Below are 24833 nucleotides of genomic sequence, written 5' to 3'. Positions count from 1 at the left end.
ACATAACTGGATGACGTGAATACGAATAAAACTGACACGCCTTTTCCATACATCCGAATATTGATGGTCGCTAGTTGATTAATTGTGTGCATTTGAACAAGTTCGAAGATCAAATGGCTGTGACTTTTGGTTCCGGAGATATGATTGTATAAGTGACGTAACCGACAAAACACGTTGATTTTTACCGCTCTTATGTATATAAGGGTGCCAAAATTTTGGGATCATCTCTATTTTCGTTAAGTTCTAGTGCTCAAAAGTTTAAGCACCTCGAAAAAAGCCTTCATGTAAAATTTGACCTAAATCGGACATGCTTAAGGGGTGCTACCCGGTGGTAAAGGTTTGACAATTTTCGATCTTGAAAAAGCACCATAGGGGGGAGTACATGAAATTTCCAAAATCGAAAATTTTTTTTGATGCCAAAACTCTTAAAACTGCATAAAACATCGAAATTTAGTGTCATCTCAAAAAAAAATTTTTTTGAAAAAATCAACTTTCTGGGACTTAGAAAAATTTTCATATTTTTTCTAAGTCCCAAAAAGTCGATTTTTTCAAAAAAAAATTTTTTTCGAGATGACACTAAATCTCGACGTTTCATGCAATTCTAAGCCTTTTGGCATCATGTACTCCCCCCTATGGTGATTTTTCAAGATATATGAAAATTTCACTAAGTGGACTAAGAAGGCTTTTTTTATTTTAGATTAGCATCACTGTTCTCATACAAATAGGTAACGCAAATGTCAAGCACTAGTTTGAAAAAATGATGCTGACTGTGTGACATAAACACTGAAGCATGCTTTTGTGAACTACTCGAATCAATCTGAATCAATTGGTGTCAAAATTGGTATCCGAAATTATTTAATATAAGTATGAAATATATTTTCATGAGACTTTTATGAAAAAAGAGAAAGGCATTATCACACCACTAGGTGGATTAAGAAGCTCAACTCTAGTGCGCCTATTAGTGTATCTCGAGTTTTTAGGACATAGTATATAATGTTTAATATGCAGTACTTGTTTCTATGGTTTGCATGTAATTCAACATGCCTCCGTCGCATTTACGATAAAAGTAACTGCTTTTACATATCAATGGTTTAAACAAGGTTAGACGTTTCATATCACGGATAATTCAATAGATCGAAAAGAAAAACATTTTCCATTTTCAACCTAACACAACATCGTTTCGGACAGAATTGACTAGCCCGGACTACTATTCAAGATTCAATCAAGTACCTTCAACTCTGTAACTATAACGGTTAAAGTGCTTTCTATTTTTAAAGAAAACAGGCCCACATCTAAATTCCAGGCTTGCTTTCCGAACGTCTACTTCTATTTCTGTCACTTTAAGCCTACTTCGTTGGAAACCCTTTCTAGATGGAATGGAAGCGCAACGGAGCGGGCATTCGACTGGAATCACACCCCTGCCTGGAGCAACCTTTTCCACTCAAACTCGAAGATCCACATGTTGACGTTTTGGCTAGCGAAGGAAAGCTTCTTGTTTACACGCACATTGATGTAATCTATAAACGATAGCAATGCAAATCAGATTATTCATTTCGGGTACCGTGCTCTACAGCCTCCAGGTTTTCCTTCGTCTTCGGATGTGGTTCTCTTCTCGTCAGTAGCGCGAGCGACGGAGTAGGTAGTGTTTATTTAGGCTTCCACGTTTAATTTCATCAAGCAGGAAGAACCGCAGCCAAGTTCTATTTGATGAAATGGTTCGCTGGCTGCTGACGACCTGAGACCTGTCGGTTGGTCGGTCGGTACGGCAGAAAGGGTTTCTGTTTTCATCGCCTTTCATCAGGCGGGAAGCACATGGCTTGTTTCCTCTATCCTTGTGTTTGTGTGCACCAGTAACGTATAGCCTCTGGCTTTTTGTCTCGTGTCAACTTAAATCAGGCACGTACTTTTCCGAAATGGGCTCTCCACTACTATCTCTTTACGGGCCACGGAGCAGATACAAAGACGGGAATGGCAGGAAATTGGTTCAATATTCCAACTCAAACTTAGATTGCAGTATTCCAAGGAACAAACTTGACAGTTCGTTATCATATCGGTTCGCTCCGGCATGGGTAATGGTTCGTTCAGAGATTAAAGCACTGCCTTCTACGTTTCGAACTGCTAGTAAGGGGAATGTTTAACTTTTATTGATATGTTTACATATTGAAACAAGTTTGATTAATCTTACGATCTATTCCTTGGGTTAGTCTATAGAGATGCTCTGATGATTGTAGTGGAATGCCTTTTTTTTATTATCACTGCATATCGTAAATCGTCAGTACACATTTTTTTACATTTGATCATTCATGAATTGTTGGCAATCGCAATCCAATTTAAACAACACAACGCGGACCAGAAACTGATCCTCGAAAAATCGACGTGCCACCCAAAAACTGAAACTGAAACCATTTTCATTTCAATTTCAATTCCATATCAACTTTCTCCAGTGCTTCTGCGTTTTTCGTTCGACGTAAAATCCTTTCGATTGAGATACCAATTTTTTGCTTGGCACGCTTATTGACTGTTTTAGTGATAAACCAATAGCACGCGCGCATATGTTCACCTGAATTCCAATGATCCTAATCTGTATGGCGCTGCAGCTTTTCGCCGATTCGCTCACCTCACTAAACACAGATACAAATGTAGAGCGAGTAAGATGGCGGGGGGAGCCTTCGATTTAGAATTTGTTTGCCTGCTTGAACCGTTATACAGCGTGTCGTTTGCAATCGAAAACGGTAAGCTGTTCTGTTTGCATAGATAAGTAGACATCCTGTTAGGTGGTTCGTGGAAAGTGCCTGGAATGTGAGTATCCTTCCGAGAAGTGGCGTTGACATTTTGGCTGCAGTACTCGATACGATCCGACACAGAGCTACTACCGTTGGATATGACGAGTGAAAAATTGATAAATAACAATGCCTGATGGTAGCACAGATCGTTCAAGGGGCCCTTGATTGTTTGTTCATTTTGAAGCACTTTGTTATGGTACTCTTGTAAACTGATCCATTGAAATCTCTCTCAAGAACGTCATCAACAAAACAAAAACAATTCAAAGCCTGGAACCGAGTAAAGTGAGCTCATTGCTATGCTTCGTGTATTTGAAAAGGCGAATTAGTAGGCTTTGGCCGACGATACGACCTGCCACTTGTCTATTAAAACTGTATCGTAAATTTAATTACCCTTCAGTAACTGGTAATGTCAAAACGTAATCCCCTGAAAAAATTGTGAAACTGGCAACACAGATTGATAAATTATTGATTTTGATTAACAGTTACCATTACCTTGGATACTGCATTTTGAGAAATGTAAGCAAAACAAACTGCAGATCGAATATTTTAAAGCGAATAATTAAAATAGACTTTCCGGGCGGGAAATACTTTTCCCGTGGAATGTTGCAACTGCTTCAGAATCAAAGCAGTGGATCGACTAGCCATTCGGAATGGGTAAAATAATTCTTCTGTCGTGCCAACTGAGAAAAATCCACTTGCGAAAAACAGTTTTTAACGGATGTTAAAATATTTCTTAAATTCTTATATTTAAGTCTGAATTATAGAAATATGTTTAATGATTTGAATTGATACATAAAAGTTTACAGTCAGCCCATCGAAAAATTAATCGGGATAAAAATAATGTGAGCGAAGAATGTACTTTCTATTTACTAGCGATAATCAGTGATCGTAAGACGACGCAAAGAACTTTAGGAAGCTTGAATGTCGAATCTAACCAGATCTTTTGCCAGATTTTCCAAATTTTCCCAGATTTTCCACATTTTCCTAGATTTTGTCCTATCTTGCTAGATCTTTACGGTTTTGGCCTCTATACGATAGGTGGGGAGACCTTTTTTTATTTGCTCACTGAAAATAAAGCCCGGCAAAAAATTTCCTTGTATATAGTAGACCTAGACAAACCCAGATAAATTTTTGAGTTTTGACAGATTTTTGAAAAAAATAACCTGGCAACTCTGATTCCGAGAGACGTCAGTTGAGCTGTCATTTCCCATTCATCAATTGATAGAACCAAAGATGCCGTTTATACAGATTTATCTGTATTATACAGATTTTTGCATGCTCATACAGATTTAATACAGAGTACAGATTTTATACAGATTTCCTCAATTTAATACAGATTTATACAGATCTCACAAAAAATAAGAAAGAAAAAAAGGTATTTGATTCCTGTGACGAGATAAAAGTCTATCAATCAACGGACAAAGCACAAATTAATATGTAAATCTGACGTGAAATCCATTTATTTTATAATTTGAAACCAATTTGAACTGATATTCAAGGAAGTGATGGCATCATGAAACTTTACTGTCAAACTGAGAGTTGTATGACCCGACTTGACGTTGCATATTGGGTGTTAAAATTCCATGTCAAATTATGAAGTCAACAATTTCATACTAGATGAATATATGGAATTACAATTCAATTGTTGTGAATAAAAAATTAAAAAAAACTATGAAAATCTACCATCCTACAATCACAATCTAGTGAACAATCCTATCAGAGTGGTCACCACGAGATAGCTTTATGGTGATTGTTTTGACATATCCCATGTATTTAGAAAAATTTTTGACGATTTTTTCAATTTACTTGAGTTTGAAAGAATGCAGATTGCAAAACCTTACAAATATGGGTAAGAAAAACGATTATTCACGTGTTGTCATCAAACATATGATTTCAAATTGTCCTATACTCTTGACAATCTAGGATGAAATTTGAAATTTTCAGTTCACATACAGATTTGATTTAGATGATAAAACATGAGTAAATAGACTAGTCATAAAACATTTGATCATAATTTATCAATTAATCTCAAAATCCAACCCAAAAAAACAAAGAATATCCCAGATATGAAAACAGTACCCAACTTCACTTCTTTGAATTTGGTATTTCATGTTACGATTTCTCCATAAATATCAATCAAATATACCACGGAAAGTTACTGAATCATTGATGATCGATTTTTTTTACCAAATTTTCACACGTTTTTGTATGTTAGTATTCGATTCATAAGAAAAAATAATAAATTGCATTTTGTTCGAATCGCAAGCAAAATCTGAAAATTATCACCATCGCTTAGTTCAAAGCTCGCGACTCGGGCAGCGCTGCGACCGCAGAAGTGTTGGTTGGATTCTTCAATTGGAATAACATCTTTTAGCTTCATTTTGTTGTAAGAATTTCATTTTATTAGTGAATACAGATTAATACAGATTTTTTGTACTATAAGCAATACAGATTTTCTATGAAAATATCTGGCATCTCTGGATAGAACCATGTTATATCCTACATTTTTTGTTGTCTTGTTTATGAACCACGTGCCTTTATTGGCATATTGTCGCCAAAATTAAATGTAGAGGCACTGCTTGTTGGAAGACGATACTTCCAAATATTCTTACTTCCACTATCGGAACTTATAACAAAGGAATATCTCGTTTATGAATCAATGGGTTTTAGATTAAATGTTTCAAAGTAGTGAAATTTAGTATAATTTTCAGTGATTAACATAACGCATCACTGTTTACATAACATTGAAGCAGCGAAGCTTACGCTGGAGGAACATAACCAGGCGAGCGAGAAGTCGTTTCTAATTTTTTTTTCTGCAAGCACAATAGAAAATACTTAGCGAAGTGCAATATAGGTGAAGCTAGAGTCTCATGGAAGTATATTCTTTAGAATAATTTACTCATGGTGTTCTGTTTGTCTGTATAATCCTCATAACCCATATAACACTTTTTGATTTCATTCAGTGATTGTTAAATGTATTCGTGTACTTTCTGCATTGCCATGAATTGAAAAACAAATTTTAATTGCAATTAATGATTTTATAAAGATCATATTCAATATCTTCAACTACTACCGACGATACTAGCAAAACTTTTTATTAGATCTTTTATTGTGACGTCACAAGTGAACAAACATTCATCCTTGACAGTTCAGCGGTACTGTTTACAAACAAGCTTAAACAAAATCGAGGAACATATTTCAAACATTCATCTTTACACTTTACAACTAGTAACCTTTGTTCAATAAATCTTTGAAATGAACCGTATCGTTTCGTTGACAAATGTTTTGAAACTCTATTTAGGCGATATAGACCGTGAACTATCTCATCTGTTTGTCTGTAATAATAGGCGTGACGTTATTTCTTCGGCGATGACACAATATTACAGCAACTGACATGTAAAAATAAATTTTGCGTCTGTATCGATGTAAGCTTCAGCTAAATCTACTGTGAAGTTAATGATAACTAAGACTATGACTTATCTTTACCTACACACTTAAAAAATGTTGCATCTTCTTAGATGCACATAAAAGGAGCGTCGCGATTCACTTACATTCACAACACATAGCATGTAAAGATAAGTCATATCATTACCTTCGCAGTTAATTAAACTGAAGTTTACATCGATACAGACGCAAAATTTATATTTACATGTTAGTAGATGTAATATTGTGTCATCACCGAAGAAATTACGGCATACTTGAATTTACGTCAAGCGTAAATTTCATTTTTTCTAAGAGTGTACTTTGAATTGTTTATGTCAGTAAATCGCGACACTCCTTTTATGTGCATCTGTTAAGATGTAAAGTGTGTAGCTTTCAAACTTTCAAAAATCTATTACCTTTCTATAGAAAAAGACAAAGAGAAAACAATGCAAACTTTGTTCTTTCTCCTTTCTGCTACGTGTCTTGACAGGTACCCATTATTTGCAACCTGGCGTTCTATAGAGAATACTATGCATCACCCTTTGAAAGGATTATGCTCAATAAACTGTATTCCGATTCGGATCTCATTTTCGCATCAAATTGAAGTTGCCTATTTTGCGGACGGATTCCTTTCGGCCCAGGCGCAAATTTAACGCAAGATCTAGCAACAACACAGAAGTAACCGAGCCGGAAGCACAATGGCACAAAAGCGTTCCCAATCATTTCCCCGGCACAGCTAGCCAGCTAGGCTAGGCTTTTCAAACTGTGCTCGATTCTGTTTGTTTGGCTCTATCCAGCTGCTTTTCAAGATTACCAGCTACCTAGCTACCAACGTAGAACCGGGCGAGTGGATTCGGTCAAGCGCACCGTTCTGAATTGGGCAAATGAAAGAGTTTTGGGCTCAAATTTCTTTACCGTTGTCGGATTGCCCATAGAATTCGCTTCCGAAGTTTCAGTTCCGGGAGTCTTCCTCGCGAATATTTACAGTGTTTGACTGGTTGAAACTGCCAACAAATTCACAGCTCGGCGTTGATTCTGAAGAGGGCATTGTATCGCGTCCACCATTCAGCAGCCGGTTCCGTCTTTGTTCCTTTCGCTCGACTGGGCCAAACGAGGAAATTTAATTCAATAGGTGATCAAATAACAAAGGTCGCCTCTCGTAGTGCACCGATAAGTGGATTGCCTCTTGCTTCAAACTTAAAATATAGAATTTTATTGGCTTTCCACCGAAATCCCTTTAATGCCGACTGGTTGCGCGGGAATTTGGTAACTGCCGGATGGGTGCTTCTTTATTCGGTGGTGCTTAACGTTCTTTTTTCTTCTTCCAAAAATTGCTTTTGCTTTCTCAATCATCGAAAACAAACTGTGTGTATAGTTTCCAGTGCTCTTTCGAGCAGTTGAGAGCCAGTTTTCCTGCCAGGCACGAGATGGAACGCAGCGCTATTCCACCATTTCCGTCGTCCTTTTTATTTTCTTATTTAAACAAAGTTCAACCGAAAGACACGGTTCGCCATCGAGCGCTACTCCGACGGTAGCCCGCCGCGGATTCCGATCGTTGTTCGGTTGGTTAGGTGCGCATATAAAAGCTGGTATCAGGTATCAGGCAAATTGCAGGAAGTGTAAGAAAATCTTTGTAGTCAATGCTCGGTACCAAGTTTTTGTCGTATTTCGGAAAGCAAAGGAATCCGAAAGTACGATTTGTATGGTGGTGGATTTTTTATGCTGTCTCTCTCTCACTCTCACTAGCTCCGATATCGAAACTGAGTCGGAAAAAAAACTTTGTCGTTGAGTACCAAGAAATGAAAACTTTAAGCTATGGTCCAGCAGTCTTTAATCGGTTGTCCGTTCGAATAACATTTTCGACAGTCCAAATGAACTCCCTGACGCTCTCATTGACAGTGATCGTTCACGCGATTAGTTCGGAATGTGTCGTGTGCAGTTAGTGGCACATTTTTTTGTTTTCGTATGTGCTGAAATATAATAGCACTTTCGTTTTTACACTGTATTGTTGCTACAGCACCAATCTGCAATTTGCTGGACAGTCCAGCGCAACGAAGACTCCGAGCGACGTCAGTTGAACTGTCAAAAATCAGTCTGTTGCAAAATCTGTGTACACTTTCCCTACCAACATAAGCATATCGACACTCAAAATAATAATCATGTTATAGTTACATGAAAAGCTAAGTGAATATTTTCCACCCTACATTTCACGTAGGTTTTAAAGGACTGGCATTTGAAAGCTGTTTAATGCATAATCCAGTAAAAGTTACATGTTTCATCCAACCCATCCCAACCGAAGCCGAAGTCGCGATCCGAGAACTTCCACAACACTACCGATGCAGGTTGAAGTCGCATTGCATGGTTCCAGTGTCTCTAGCTTCATACCGATTTTGAACTCGTTTTTCGCTGGACCAATGGCCTGTTTGAAGCATTCGGCAGGAGCCGGCAAACTTCCGGACTCACGCAGACACTCGGTCCAGTTGAACACATGGAAACTTCCTTACTGAAATGGTCCGGTCGATGTAGTAAAAAATTGTAATTAAATAACATTTCTCTCAAATATTAACACTACTTACACTTTGAGGGCCACTGTTCGCCATTTTAAAAATCGACTTTTCCACACTGGAAATTCACGTAGATTGTTTGACGTTTGACGTAAACCTTATGTGGTGACTCTATTCATTTTAGGGGATGTTCGTCTAACATTCATTTTCGTTACGTAAAATATTCAATTGGACATTTGAACCCATTTTACGTGATTTTTCAAATGAATCGAACGTGAATTTTTATTTGAGTGGAGATCATTTTGGTGAGCAAAGAAAAAAAAAAGGTTTCGCCGCCACTCATTTCTGTGAGCAAAAACAAAACTAAAAGATCTCCTAATTTCTAAACGCTCTGTTTTCCCTAGCAATTTCAAGACTTTGGGAAGTTCATTACCAGTCTGTGTTCGATTTCAGAAATCTGAGAAAATCTGTCATTTTTAAAATCTGTGCAACATTTTTGAAATCTTTGAAACATAGATTAATCTGTGCACCTGGCATCCCTGGACATTTCCTACACGCTGCCAAAAAAAAACTCAACGGTTGACTTAAATTCACCTAACATGAAGTAATCAAGCATGTTTTTAATTGTTGGGTGAAAAGTACTGTATCGGTTGAGTAGTTTTCACTCAACAGTGTAGTTTACTTCAATAAGTTGCTGTTAGGTGAAAAAATTTTGTGTGTTGCATTGCAGAAACTATCGGTCAGATTTGAAGTGAGTGAAATCATTTTGTAAAATTGCCGGTTTTGGGAGAATAATTCAATGATTGTCATCAATCGCAGTGTGAGTAGCTTTGTATAATTTCTTTTTAAAATAATAATTACACCGCAATATCATTTCAGGCTATGGAAGATATTGAGATGCGTTCGATCGCTCAACGGTGCAGTTCCAGCAGCTGAATAGAACAGCCTTGGTAGTTCAATGATATAGTTACATTGTTGAAATATGTAAAAAAAAAAACTATGATTACTTTATTAAATAAATAAAGTAATCATAGTTGACTTTATTGTTTGCGTTTTATTTTTCAAACCATCGAACGAAAACTGAAATCAAATTACCCAAGTTGATTTTTATATCGCTTGCGTAGTTTCTACCTAATCAGTACTATTGATGCTTTTACTCAAAAATAAGTAAAACCCATTTTACCCAAAATTGGCTTCCTGCACACAACCCTTCTATTGAGTGTGTAGCGTGCACGACGATGCTACCAATATCCGTCTGTCTAATCGCTCTACCTATCCGAACAAATGGTTTAAGCGCCACCTCTTTCGAGGACCACTTGTCGTGCCTAGGGTTGCCCGACCAGAAACCCAGCCTCAGGGCGGGTCGTTATAAAAGAGTTTAGGGGATAACCTAAGAACACCAACTCGCGCGTATCATCACTGGAGGAAATCGTCCACCCAGAACCCTAAACTGTATCCGAAACGCGAGTGGTGGGACTAAGATTCCCAAGTAGTCCAACTCGGAGTAAACCACAAAAACTACACAATTATTACGACGCGAAACATGAGATACCTCCTCAAACCAGTAACATCTGTTTAACTATAGCGACTATCTTCCTGAATAATATACACACATAATTTATCGAAAGAACAGAAACATTTTTATATTTATTGAGTTAACTTTAGCAATTCGTAATCCTAACCTAGGTTTCCATCTCGGTGTTGCCTATACTAATTGGTACCTAACTGTGTGCGGGTGGATATCTAGCTATCTTCGTTAAGGTGCCATAATACTAGATTTAAAGCTCACTTTTAGGTGGGTGTCTAGGCTACCCCCTTTTAACCATGCGCATGGATTTAATTTATAGCGTACTTACAGCTTTCTTCGCTGCTACCTGCCTGTATTGCGACGCTCCACCGAATGATGACGATGCTGGCGTCGATACGGATGATTCTGCGCTGACGGCGTTTCGGTATGCCGACGTCGGAGCGGGTTTACGGCTGGACGTCCTTCGTGGGTAACTGCTGACAGTGTCGGAACGCCGGACTGCTGTCAGCAACAAAAAACGTGCACACCGGTTGGTTGTGACGTGTGGCTCTGATGGGCGGAAAATGACGAACTTCGCCCTTCTGGCGATTTTGACGGAGATTGCCAGAATTTCCAAGCCAGAGCGTGGGGTCTAGAGCGCGTCGCTGGATGAAGAACGGTGCGGCGAGCCGAAGAGCGTCTAAAGTAGGGAATAAAAAGCCGTCACGCGGCTTTGTTATAATTTCTTCCAACGCACACGATCTTTTCCCGCACTTTTCTACTGCTAATATTAACGCAACACCTAACACGCACCGCGGAACAAAGTAAAAACACGCACTCTAGCCTCTTCCACGGTCTAGATGGAAAATGGATTAGACCTTTTCCCTAAAAACCTCAGAATGCCGAATTTCAGTCTTAGCTAACCGGAAGTACGTAATTTTACCGAAGTAAGATTCGTATTTTCGAAAACCGAACTTCTTGGACAATAGTTTTAAGGTTCGTTAGCTCATTCCCTCTCGAATCTTATGCATCCAACCATCTCGCGCCAATACCCTTTTTGCGTTCAAATCGTTATCTGGCGAACATTGATAAGACTACGCGAAAGAGGACTCTTCGGAGGCTGAAACCTAACCATTCGTATTGGTTTTGCAATATAGTGAGACCGATCGGTTATATAAAGAAGAGAAAAAGTTTGTATGCGCAAAGAAATGTAGATTAGCCGCCGGTGTTCATTCTTCATCTGATTAGAGATGCTTAACTTTTTACACGGAAGGGAATTATTTCAAGCGGCGGCTGACTTATTTGAATCATGACAAACGTGACTGCTACAAGTGAAAAGTACTTAAAATAAGGTAATTTTTTGGCAGCGTGTACACGGTAAAATAGATGCACCTAGAAAAAAATACTTCTGTAGTACTCAGAAAGTTAGTAGTAAAATTATATAAAATTTGGTGAAGTTGACAGGAAATAACTTTCGTGTTAATCTCTTCTACCCATATCTGGTTAAAAAATATCTTAATAGTTTCCCTAGACTCTGAATTTGTGCACTTTTGTTGGAGTTTAAGTAGAATGCACCCAAGATCAAATAAAAGGGTAAAACTCAGAATCTAGGAAAATTATTGAGATACTTTTCAACCAATTATGGGTACATAAGTTTAACAAGCTGGTGATTTGCTCCTATTCTCCAGTGAAATTGATCAAACTCTAGATTATTTTTGTACTAACTTTCGCTGTACCACATTAGTATTTATTTCTAGGTGCATCCAGTTTACCGTGATAAAACCAGGTTACATCCCACAAATTTTGGGGTCCTGATTATAACCCACGTACTTTTATTGACACAATAACGTCAAAATTAAATGTAGAGGCGCTACTTGTTTGAAGACAATACTTTCAGTAAGAGCTGTTAATTCGGTAGGAAAATTTTTAATCACTTCACCTTTTTAACGATTTCTTATAAAATCGGGTAAATTCATTTGAAAAATCATAGTACCAGTGGAAGAAAATGTTTTTACTCGAAGGAGGTTGATCCTGATTTATATCACGAAAACTAACGTTTATTTAGAATGGAGCATTAAATTTGGTTCAATATCATTTTACAAATGCCCGGAAATAACAAATAAAGTATTCAAAATAAATAGTACTCGATCGCAATTCATTCTAGTACTCGAGAAATCAACATTACACTGGTTTCTGTTTAAATAAACGGTGATCTGAAAAAACCTTACCCAATTTCACACATTTCCGAAGATTTTCCATGTTTAATCGTGGTTTACACTGAAAAAAGTAGTAATAATCACTTTGAAATCGATTTTCTTTTACTCCGAGTTTACTTTTATTGTTGTATCTATTTGTACTATTGAATAAACAAAAAAATGTTGCCAATCAGCCAATAGGAAAATTTCCGAAAGAATCCTCCTTTTCTTGGTTCCATTTTTCGTTGGCAGGTGTCGCTACCGGTAAATCACATTTGCAACAATGTGCCAATTGCATTGCAAAATACATGTAGAAATGTGGTCAGGTTTCGAACACTTCCGAAGCTCAGTCAATTGGCAATCTAACACAAAGCTAATCCGCGCCATCTAAGGAAGCCGATTGAATTGGTTTAAAATAGAATCTGGGGTACTGCGAAAAAAAAAGAGGTAGAAAACGATTTTTCTCCCACTAAAATTAACTTTTCACTTGAACAAATAAGGTTGTAAACAAGTTATAAATGATTTTACAAGTGGAAATTTGTTTTCCCTAGTACAGGGTGATTTTTTAAGAGCTTGAGAACTTTTTTAAATAATAAAACGCATAAAATTTGCAAAATCTCATCGGTTCTTTATTTTAAACGTTAGATTGGTACATGACATTTACTTTTTGAAGATAATTTCATTTAAATGTTGACCGCGGCTGCGTCTTAGGTGGTCCATTCGGAAAGTCCGCTTTTTTATCGACAAATTTTGTTCAGCGATGAGGCTCATTTCTGGTTGAATGGCTACGTAAATAAGCAAAATTGCCGCATTTGGAGTGAAGAGCAACCAGAAGCCGTTCAAGAACTGCCCATGCATCCCGAAAAATGCACTGTTTGGTGTGGTTTGTACGCTGGTGGAATCATTGGACCGTATTTTTTCAAAGATGCTGTTGGACGCAACGTTACAGTGAATGGCGATCGCTATCGTTCGATGCTAACAAACTTTTTGTTGCCAAAAATGGAAGAACTGAACTTGGTTGACATGTGGTTTCAACAAGATGGCGCTACATGCCACACAGCTCGCGATTCTATGGCCATTTTGAGGGAAAACTTCGGAGAACAAATCATCTCAAGAAATGGACCGGTAAGTTGGCCACCAAGATCATGCGATTTGACGCCTTTAGACTATTTTTTGTGGGGCTACGTCAAGTCTAAAGTCTACAGAAATAAGCCAGTAACTATTCCAGCTTTGGAAGACAACATTTCCGAAGAAATTCGGGCTATTCCGGCCGAAATGCTCGAAAAAGTTGCCCAAAATTGGACTTTCCGAATGGACCACCTAAGACGCAGCCGCGGTCAACATTTAAATGAAATTATCTTCAAAAAGTAAATGTCATGTACCAATCTAACGTTTAAAATAAAGAACCGATGAGATTTTGCAAATTTTATGCGTTTTATTGTTTAAAAAAGTTCTCAAGCTCTTAAAAAATCACCCTGTATTTTGACAGGTTAAATTTCAATCATCATCCTCGCACACGTACGCCTCTAGCTGTGAAACACAACGTTAGATCGCCCATTTTGTTTCAATCACTAATAGCTGCCCTTGCACGAGACAATATTATTGTCAATACAAGGAGTATTGTCAATACTTTTGATCGTGTAGTGGAAACTTCATTGGATTGGCGAAAATATTGTCAAAAAATCAAAACTGCTTATCAATCCTACAATACTTTCTCTCCAGAGAGGAAACAGTTAAATATGTACAATGACCTTTTCTCTCAATGTTACAATATTCAGTTGGAATATTTAAAGCTCCAAACGCTTGATTTTGTCGAAAAACACGGACTTAAAGTACCAAGCCAATTGGATTGACGGTATTGACAATACTTTGGATTGACAATAATATTGTCACGTGTAAGGGCAGCTAATACCATTACTCCTTCCGATACGTTTCGATTTGAGTGTATCAAACCACGTATTTTCAATTTTATATTATTGAAATATTGAATAATGGCGAAAAATATCATATTTTTTCTGCTAAAAATCTAAGACACTGTGGAATCCTTAAATATAAGCGAATTTTTAAATATAAGCGAAATGTTTGCTAAATCTTCGGTGTCACATGAATCATGTCTTTGTTGCTGCTAGATAGCAAGCATCACCAGAGTTGCCAGGTATTTTTTTTTTTCAAATATATGCATTTGGAGCAAAAATTTATCTGTACCATATCTGTACTCGAATCTACACAACATTTGTTTCAACAACATTGTGACCGGAGTCCATTTTTTGCAAAAAAAAAGATGAATGTAATGTCAGAGGCATAGCCGCGAGTTTGACGTAGTCTGCGTTCGGGATGTGTTTGGATTATCAACTGATTTGATACCGTTTAAGATTTTGTAGTCCTGAGAAGAACGTTCGGTTTCAGAAGATTGCGTTTGTATTCCTGGAACTATTATTATTATTATTATATCGTTTATTTATCCCCGGTTTTAACCTAATTCTGGTCGACCTGGAACTAGAGCGGCAGTTTAAGACAGTTTTCTAAACAAGTTATTTACGTTACTTTTGGGGTTCTGTGGCTTTGGAGTCTTAAAAGGGACTGTATTGATGCGGATGATTACGTTTGTATTCCAGTCAAAGTAATTTGTAATTTTGAGCCTTGACCTAGAAGAAATCATTACATAAATATAATCGTAACGCAAGTTGTACAATCACTTATATGTTTCAATATTTCATACATCTCAATATTTAAGTAAAAGAAACTATCAAAATGCTGTCCAGGATTCAATCCTGGCTTTTCGAACGCGAAGCAGTCAAATGATAGCTTTATTTGCGTTCGTTTGGTGCGAATTTCGCACTGCGAAAATAGCACAAAACTAATTACATTATTCTAGATTTGCTTTAAACTGTAGTAAGTAAGTAGTAAGTAATCTAAGTAGTTCTTTAGATAACGTTCAGAGCCATCAGAATGGCTGATTTTGCATAATGATACCCGTCGTTGTCCACTTTTCGTTCTCTTTTTCTCCAATGTAAACGACCAGCAGCTGGATGACGCAATCGCTATTGTTTGAAGCGAAACTCTTACTGCGACCAACCAACAGAAGAGCTACTCTCAGAAAGACGTTAGCTCCATTTTTGTCCGATTCTAGCATTGCTGGCTGTTGTCAAACATGCATCGAAGATTTAAGAACATGATGGACAGTGCTTGCAGCAAAACCAAGCATATTTTTGTAAGGAAACTTACTGACAGATACTGATTTTCATTGTGACCGCACACAATTACTTTTCGCATTTGCTCTTCTTTCCACGCCATCTTCGATCTAAAAGCATGAAGTACTTACAAAAAATTGATTTTATGAAATCATCAATCTGTAGAATATTTCACGCGTTGTATTTCATTTCATGAGATGTATTTGATGATATGTCCAGATTTTGTCGCAAACAAGGCTTAACAGTTATTTGATGATGCGAGTAAAAACATTCATCTCTAGTTCCATTAAACGAATATCAAAGCAATGACAATCAGCAGTGCTGTTTGTTTCTTCATTAATGTCAATTCGCTGTGAATCAGGACTCTCCATTTACTGTCAGATTCGTTCAAACGGGAACCACCTGAACACAGAATCGTAGCACCGGTTGTCGACAGTGCCCAAGCCATACCGTGCACAATCAATTATTCGCAATGAAATTCAAAAATATAAAAGGAAAGCCATTTAGGAAATCCGTTTTCTTCACCGCAACGAGAAGAAAGAAAACTAAAGAACACCGGCGCAATGCCGTGATTCTTTACGGTTTATTATGCTTACCGTAGAGCCCATTCGGGGGCCCTGCTGGAGCATGCATGTAAAAGTACACGTTCGTTCGTTTCCAAGAAAATTTCCGGCTCCGCACCGCGGAAGGATTACTGTAAAGTCATGCTCCGGGAAATATTCGCATCGTCGAAGCATCGTTTGTGGATTATTCTTCGTTTTTTTGTTGTTGCAAATGATTCACGACCGGGGCTTCGAAAAAAAAGGATGGAATGGAGCTTCAAGCTGAAAGCGAGATCGACTTTTTTTGTTCACCAGGTAAAAAAAAAACAGATAACTAGGCGAAGGTGAGACTATTTTACTTGTTCGTTTAAAAAAAAATCCTAGGGCTATTGTACCAATAATCATTTAGTAGAGTCGCCATGTTATTTTTTCCGATTACTCGTATTTCAATCAGAAATATGTTTTCTTCTACTCAAAGAATGCAGCAGAAAAAAATATTTGGAAAATTAGGCAACACTGCTGTTATATGAGTATACGAGATGACTATTGGAGCTGAGATGAATGGAAATACCGTTACCCTAGTTAGATTTCATTTAATTTGCGATATTTAGAAACAAGGTAGACACTTGCATTTGTATTTGTTCAACGTACGACGGAGTAGAGTAGGAGAAAAAAATATATGAACGGCTTGAGGAATCGGAATTCATCCAAGTCCCAAACGATGTTTTCCATGTTTAATCGTAGAAGATTTTCCATGTTTAATCGTAGAGGATTTTCCATGTTCAATCGTAGTTTACACTAAAAAAGTAGTAGTAATCACTTTGAAATCGATTTTCTTCTACTCCGAGTGTACTTTTATTGCTGATATCTATTTGTACTATTGAATAAACTAAAAAAATGTTGCAAATCACTACTGCCGATATGAAAATTTTCGAAAGAATCCTCCTTTTCTTGGTTCTATTTTTTATTGGCAGGTGTCACTACCGGTAATTAAGTTTCGCGGCAAGGTGCCAATTGTTTAACGAAAGTTTGAAAGTTAAAAAGAAATAACGGAATCAAATCTTAGTGTGTAAAGTATCTCAGGATCGATTATTATCCTTAGCACACTCTTACCTGCAACTACCTAATTTTGGGTCAAAACCTACCTAAAATCAACTAATGTGCATCTCCCCAATTTTAGGTAACGAGTGATGACCTCAAAATTTAGGTAACTGTAAGTTTAGTACAGATGTTATGCCATAATAAAGCACGCTACCCATTTTTACCCATCAACTCAAAGTTTGAGTAGGTAACGACCTAATTTTGGGTAGCTTATAGAAGAGCTCGACAATGAATGATTTCTCCTCTAAGATAGGTAGAAATGATTTTCAGTGCATACAGCATTTGGATGGAAATTACATGTACGATTCAAACATTACGATTCAGACATTACATGGAAATTACATGTACGATTCAGACGATCCGCCTTCTTCCGTCACCGTCACCGGAACGGCAGCGTCCGTCAAAATTAGTTCAATACTTTCTTTACCGGAACGTTCACACGTTCCGACCGTCAAGACGTTCCGTGACGGTGACGTTGTGTGTGAATGCCTCCATAAGAATGCATGTAATTAATGTTGACGGTATCGGTAACGGAAGTTGACTGTGCCGGAAGGAGACGGACCGTCTGATTCGTACTTAATTGGCACATTGTCGCAAAGCTGATTTACCGGTAGCGACACAAACCAATGAAAATGGAACCAAGAAAAGGAGGATTCTTTCGGAAATTTTCATATCGGCAGCAGTGATTTGCAACATTTTTATCGTTTACTCAATAGTACAAATAGATATCAGCAATAAAAGTACACTCGGAGTAGAATAAAACCGATTTCAAAGAGATTACTACTATTTGTTTTAGTGTAAACTACGATTAAATATGGAAAATCTTCAGAAATGTGGGAAATTGGGTAAGGTTAGGTTTTTTCGGATCAACATTTTTTTAACAGAAACCAGTGTAATGTTGATTTCTCGAGTACTACAATGTATAGCGATCGAGTACTATTTATTTTGGATACTTTAGTTGTTATTTCCAGGCATTTGGAAAATGGTATCAAACCAAGTTTAATGCTCCATTTTGAATAAACGGCAGATTTCGCACAATGAATTAAGATCAACGTTACCACCTCAGAGTAAACACATTTTCTTCAACTCCTACTATGATTTTTCAAATGAATTTGCCCATTTTTATAAGAAATCGTTGAAAAGATGGAGTAATTAGAAACTTTCCTACCGATTTGACAGCTCTTGCTCAAAGTATCATCTCTAAACAAGCAGCGCCTCTACATTTCAGTTTTGCGACAGTATGCCAATACTGTTAAACACAGCATGGATAGAGTGTTAGCGTTAGTGAACTAGTCGGACGATTTGACCTTTTCGGTCTCGTCCCGAATCTAAAAATTCGGATTGTGCTTGAAGTAATCTCCCATCCTCCTTGCGATTACAGAGTTGCAATTCTTCCGCTGTCAGTTTGAACGATTTTATCATACGCGATACGATCGCATTGTCAATTCTCAAATTATTCCACGATCCACCTGTGGGACTGGCGTGAATGTTCTATTTCTTTTTTGAACGCCATCTCGATAACCATTTGACAGATTGTGATGAATTTGCACACGTAAACACTGCACTCTAAACTTGTTTTACCAAAAAAAAAATATATATATTGTTTTTTAAAAATCTTTTCTTATTTCATCTTTTCAAATTTGTTATTGTTTCAAAGGTAGGTTTTTTTTGGTTGTACTGTAAATTTAGATTCGAAAACGAAATGTAAAATCGAAGAGAAAGGGAATATTCTCCTGTCAATCTAGACTGAAAGTCACAAATACTTTCCGCTTTACACTGATTTCGCATAACCTGTTTAATGAGGTGATTTTATTCACTTGTTCTTCAACAGGCTTGTCCCATGCCAACTCCTGAATCAAAAACCCTCAGGGTAGCAAATCGCGCAATTTTCAACTGCTCTGATTACCGATTATATCACCAGCAGAGAAATCTACACCGTTGTCGTCTAAATCATTAGTCCGTGTGTCAGCCTAGCGCGACCTTGTGAATCTCTCATAGTAGTAGAAAGATCACCATAACAACACGAAAACACGGAAGCTAGATTTATGTGCCTATCCTAGCTTTGTTTTTCTGTCGCACTCGATGCTACTTTTGGTACGGCTTGTTGGACTTTTCTCCAGAAACCAAAAAACAATCGCCTCCTCTTCGGATGCTCCCATGGGAGACGGATATGTCAACCCGTTCTGTAATCGAAAGCAAAATCAAACCTGCAAAGGTGTGTGCGTGCAAGTGTGAGTCAGTTTTTGTATATTTATTTGCTTCGAGAAGAAGCACAATCTGTCATCAGTCGATGATAATTGATGCGTTTTTGTTTTCTACTGAAAGAACTACTTTATTTTCTACTGAAAGCGTCCAATAAACAATGCTGCAATCATATGCTATTTTTTCACAGAATAAGATGTTCTGCTATGAATGCAAGAAAAATAACCCATACTGCAGTTTTTTTTCCAGTATTGGTGCGTTGTTAGGAAGCGCAACCATAGCTGAGCTCCATTGGAAAACTTTCTGCTGATCTGTTGGGACAACTGGAAGCGGAGGCATTAGCTTGAGCGCTCCAACTTAGGCCAAGCTTCCACGTACGTACGTATGGACCTATGATGGAAAGTTGCGTATCTCGGAACGGAATCCTTTCAGCTTGTACATAGAAACCACCTTTGCCCTTTTTTGTCGTCTACACTCTCAATGCTTCAGCAATTGCCTGTCACTGCTGCCACAGCACCGACCTGGGGGGGGGGGGTTGATACCTTGCTCTCCACCGGCGGCTGCAGTGGAGAGCAAGGTATCAACAAGACATAAACGCAAAAGTTCTTTCTTCGTGCATTGTGCATTGGACCCGGCGAGTATAGTGATTGCGAAGCGAACCCTTTTTGGTATTTTTTTAGGATGTCTTACCTGGAAGGGACGACCCGGAGCATTCACCGTTGTTCCCAGAAAATTTGCCCTTTTCGGTTTGATCCATTGAATGTAGAATAATTACGATAAAAAGAAAATACAAAAACAAAAACCACTTCCCCTTGGGTTCCCCAAAGATCAAGCGGATACTTAGCTTGTTTCTGAAAAGTAAATTAACTGTTGTTGTGATGATAATGAAAAGAACTTTTCGTGTTTCAAATATAGAAAAAAATAGAAGGGCAGCGCATGTCAGTTCTAAATTTGACAGAAGAACAGTTCGAAAAAATAAAACTAAAACGACTTGCTGGGGATACGTTTTTTTCCAGTTTTAGTTCTGTTATAAATCTCCCATATAAAACTTCCAGCTGCTGAATTTGCTCTTAGGGCATATTAAGGAGTGTTCAACTTCTAGATACAAATTGGCAGTAGTACAGTTCGAATTAATAAAACAAAAACGGCTTGTTGGAGCATGTTCAAAAGTGTTCATAATTTAAGTCAGTTTAATAATATAAATCTGGAAATTATAACAAAAAACGAAAATGACGAAGCATAAATGTCACTTTCAGCTTCGTTTGCGAGCTTTGAGAACGATGTCCAGTCAACTACAAAAGCGGAATAACTGTTTCAAAATTGTGTTCCCTTTCAGTAATTTTTGGTTTTCAGTGCAAATCGTATACTGTGCAGTATCGCCATTCAACCGAAGCTTCGAGAATCGATAATTACAGAAAACGGTTCACAATGATTTTTACTTGTTGGTACTCGTATTCATAGTAGCTTTGGTTTTCAAAGATGATCTGGGAAGCAACTACTTTGATTTAACGTATTTCAGACATTCTTTATAGCCAAAATCCAAAGATTTTCATTATATTGAAGAAGCAATGAGAATTGAATTTCGACTGATTCTCCCCGAGGACGTCATTTTGGTTTCGTCTTGTCGTAGGGGAACGAGTGACGTTGACATTGAGACTGTCTTTTATTGCAGTGAGAGACGAAAATGATTCGCCTCTCTTCGTTTGTTTTGAATGCGATCATTTACGAATGAGAAAGAAAAAAAAAACGAAAATGAGACTGTTGGATTGTATTCTTTCATTGAAAATACGTGATAATTTTGATCTCTTTAGTTTAGTAACGCTGCTATCCGCAAGGTCTAATTTTGGTGTCTCTGTGATGATGGTGCAACTAAAAACCTGCTATCTATGCCAATTGAGTGAAAATTGCGTCCCGAAATAAGCAACTGGTTCATGTCGGAAAAAGAAAAACGAGGTCGAATATTTTCAATAGAAATTAAGGCTTGTTAACCGATCTGTTTTGCAATCAGTAGACAATACTCAGCAGCAGAAGTATCGCATTGAAGGAAAATGCAGTCGAACTTGTTTGACACGGAGAAGAGTTCGATCCATCGATAAAAAAGAAAACTCACTATTCATTTAATTTGTACCGAGAGCATTTCTGATTCCGGGTAACATTTTGCTTTCGTTAGTCCCGTCAGATTGACTGGAAACGAAAAATGACGCAGTATTTAAATAGAGCCTTTTCATTCAGTTAGCGTCAATAATGATTTAATACGGACCTTTTGCAGTTCTGTGGTCGACCATTTTTGTACTCTCTTTTGCTTTGCTTTGAACGCACGCCAAGATTAAAGAGGCATGTATTTCTAGGAAAGCGACGGTTTTTTTGCTAATGGTTTTCAAGTAGTCCATGCAAGTTGTGGGAATGTTTTATTCTTATGAATGATAGTGCTCACTTTTCAGTACATGTTAAATATATTTTTCATTTACTTTTGCATACGCGTATCCTATGAATTGAAGCAAAAATATCATGTAATATTAAAATTCATGAAATATATGATCAGTTAAAAACCAAATTATTAATTTACAAACGGAGTTTATAATCTAGATTTTGTCGTAGCAGTATTTCAAAATCTGTTTTTCTAACACTTGTTAGTTATAAACACAAAATCCAACAAGAGTACAACCTAGTGGTGTGATCATGCCTTTCTCTCGCCATTTAAATAGTCTCATGAAAACCTTTATAAGATTCTATCCTCGGCCATTAGTACTGTGAGCTTATTAAATAACCTAATTGTAGCTTTCAAACGAGAAATTTTGTTGCATTGAAAAACATTGGGATTTGTCGGTTACGTCACATGTCTCGAACCGGAAATGTTCGCCCTAACCCTTCCAAATTTGATGGACATAGTTCGGTTTCAAAAAAGTTTGCTGAAATTCATCCTCGAGAAAATTCAACCGATGAAAAATGTTCGGTTAGTCGGTTAGTTCTTTGAGAAAATTGGACGGTAAAAATACAACGCGTTTTGTTGGTTACGTTACGTATACCATTATATTTCCGGAACCTGAAGAGACAGCCAATGGATCTTCGAACTTGGTCCATAATTCAATAGTAGCTTTCGAACCAGCCTGGATTTGTTAAAATCGGTTAACCATATCCGAGAAAATCGAGCGTTTTGTCGTTTACTTCACTTATACCATTGTATGTTTGGACCCAGAAGGGGCAGCCATTTAATCTTAGAACTAAATCTACAATTCAATCATAGCTTTCAAATGAGCCTAGTTTTGTTAAAATTGACCGCTGACTACTTTTGTTAAAATTTATCAGCCATGTAATGGTATAACTGACGTAACCGACGCGTTTCGTCGGTTACGTCAGTTATACCATTACATCTCCGAAACCAGAAATGACAAACATGCGACCGAACTAGATCCAAAATTTAATAGTAGCTTTCAAACGAGCCTAGATTTGTAAAAATCAGCTCTGTCATCTCTGAAAAAATTAGCAGTAAAGAAAACAACAAGTTTTGTCGGTTACGTCACTTTTACCACTTATAATGGCAGAATCAAAAGTGACAGCCTTTTGATGTTCGAAATAGATCAATGCTCCAATAGTAGCTTTTGAATGAGCTCAAGCTAGTTGACATCGATTCAGCCATCTCCGAGAAAATTAAGCGGAAAAAATATCTTTGAAAGGTGCACTTTTTTTCGTCTGAATGCACTGTAATTGTTCGGCTTTTCATAAAAATAAAGCGGAAGGGTAACGCCAACGACATAACTGGATAACTTCAATACAAATCAAACTGACACGTTTCCATCACACATCCGAATATCAACAGTCGCTTCAATTACTTGATTGAATGAATGCGTTGTTCAAGTTTTCACTTATTTGTTTCCAAAATTTGAAACACGTAGTATTAAAGTATAATTTATTCTTATCAAAAATACGCTAATAAAAATAATACATAGTCATAATAGAGCAAATTCCGTCACGAACCTGTTTTTTAGGCGAACTCGTGTCGGGGGATGACGAGATGAATACGATTTTCGAGGAAGCCCCTGACTTCCATTATTTTTTTTCAATTGGCTACTGTCTGACAAACGCTAGTCAACAAAATTGTTAGACTGCTCAAGCTGCACACGGTGCGGAGTTAATCAATACTGATGCCAGTGGAACGCACAGGTTCTTTTTAAATAGTCGCGTTTTCCCAACTTTGCAGTCAATAAGGTGGGGCTAACGATAGTAAAACATTGTCCGGTAATGGATTTGCCTATTTACAATAGTCCAGATGAACAGCGGAACTGATATGAATCTGAGTGCATCAGAAACGTCTTTCGAGTTAGTTCGAGAATGAAAGTATGTTTGGAGAGTTTTCCTTCTTGATACTAGTTGATTCCAAAAGTTTGAGGCAACGTAATTTTTAAGTCTCGGGGTAATGATTTTTTTTATTAGAATTATTTCCTGGACAAATGAATGAAAAAGGATTCACATGGTCCACCCTGTATAGCTAGCTTAGGAGACCTGCGGCGAAGTTCCGGAACCATGCAGAATCGACAATTTCGCACAAGCGCTAGTACCAAAAAAATAACAACCCTTTTGAAAGGCGACTGACCACAAGGCTGAATCTTATATATTCCGAACCATAAAAAAAGTCCATTCGTTTCGAGTTGCACAATGCCGCCGTAGGCCTCACCTCCTGAACTACCTGCTCAGTTAGTTCGGTATAAAAATGAACATTCAAAGGAACATTCGCCATTGTCAGTGACCTCCTCCCCGTTTTGCATTGCCGGGGGGTTCAATTAAGATTAATTCCTGACAGTAGCAAAACACCGCCACCATCTGGCAGCACTGTGACTCGGTAGTGCTCTGATGCTGGCTGGCCATACCGCTAGAAGCGTACGTACGACAAATCTCCGTCGACGAGGCGGGATTTATGAGGAATGGTGATGCGAATGAACTTTTACCGGCTTCCAATGCCATTAATATTCTATGAGGGTAAACTTCTTCCAACGTAAATTAAGCTGACAATTTGGCAAGGTAAGTGTGTATGTAGTGCAGCGTACAGTGCAAGGATTCGGTTTGGATCGGAGGATGTTTTCTATCCGAGAAAAAGGTGCCAGCTCAAAGGCTTTTCCGGGTGCACATGAGTCTCGGATTTGGATAGCACCAGTTTAGACAGGGGTTGATATTTTGCTAACGCTTTGAAAATATTTTGTATAGTTGCTCCTGCTCACTTTGTGTATGTGTGTGTGTGTGTGTATGGATCTGAACTTCCTTTGATGCACAAGCTGCACACAGTAAATAAGCTTTTCCAGAACGAACTCAATTTCGGTGCCGCACAATATCTTATGCATCCATGTTGAGCAGTTATCCAGTAGAAAATGAGTTTATTCATTGCCTGGAATT

This window comes from Malaya genurostris, chromosome 1 (genome assembly GCF_030247185.1).
Source record: "Malaya genurostris strain Urasoe2022 chromosome 1, Malgen_1.1, whole genome shotgun sequence".
Taxonomy (NCBI): Eukaryota; Metazoa; Arthropoda; class Insecta; order Diptera; family Culicidae; genus Malaya; species Malaya genurostris.
This window is presented reverse-complemented; position numbering follows the sequence as displayed.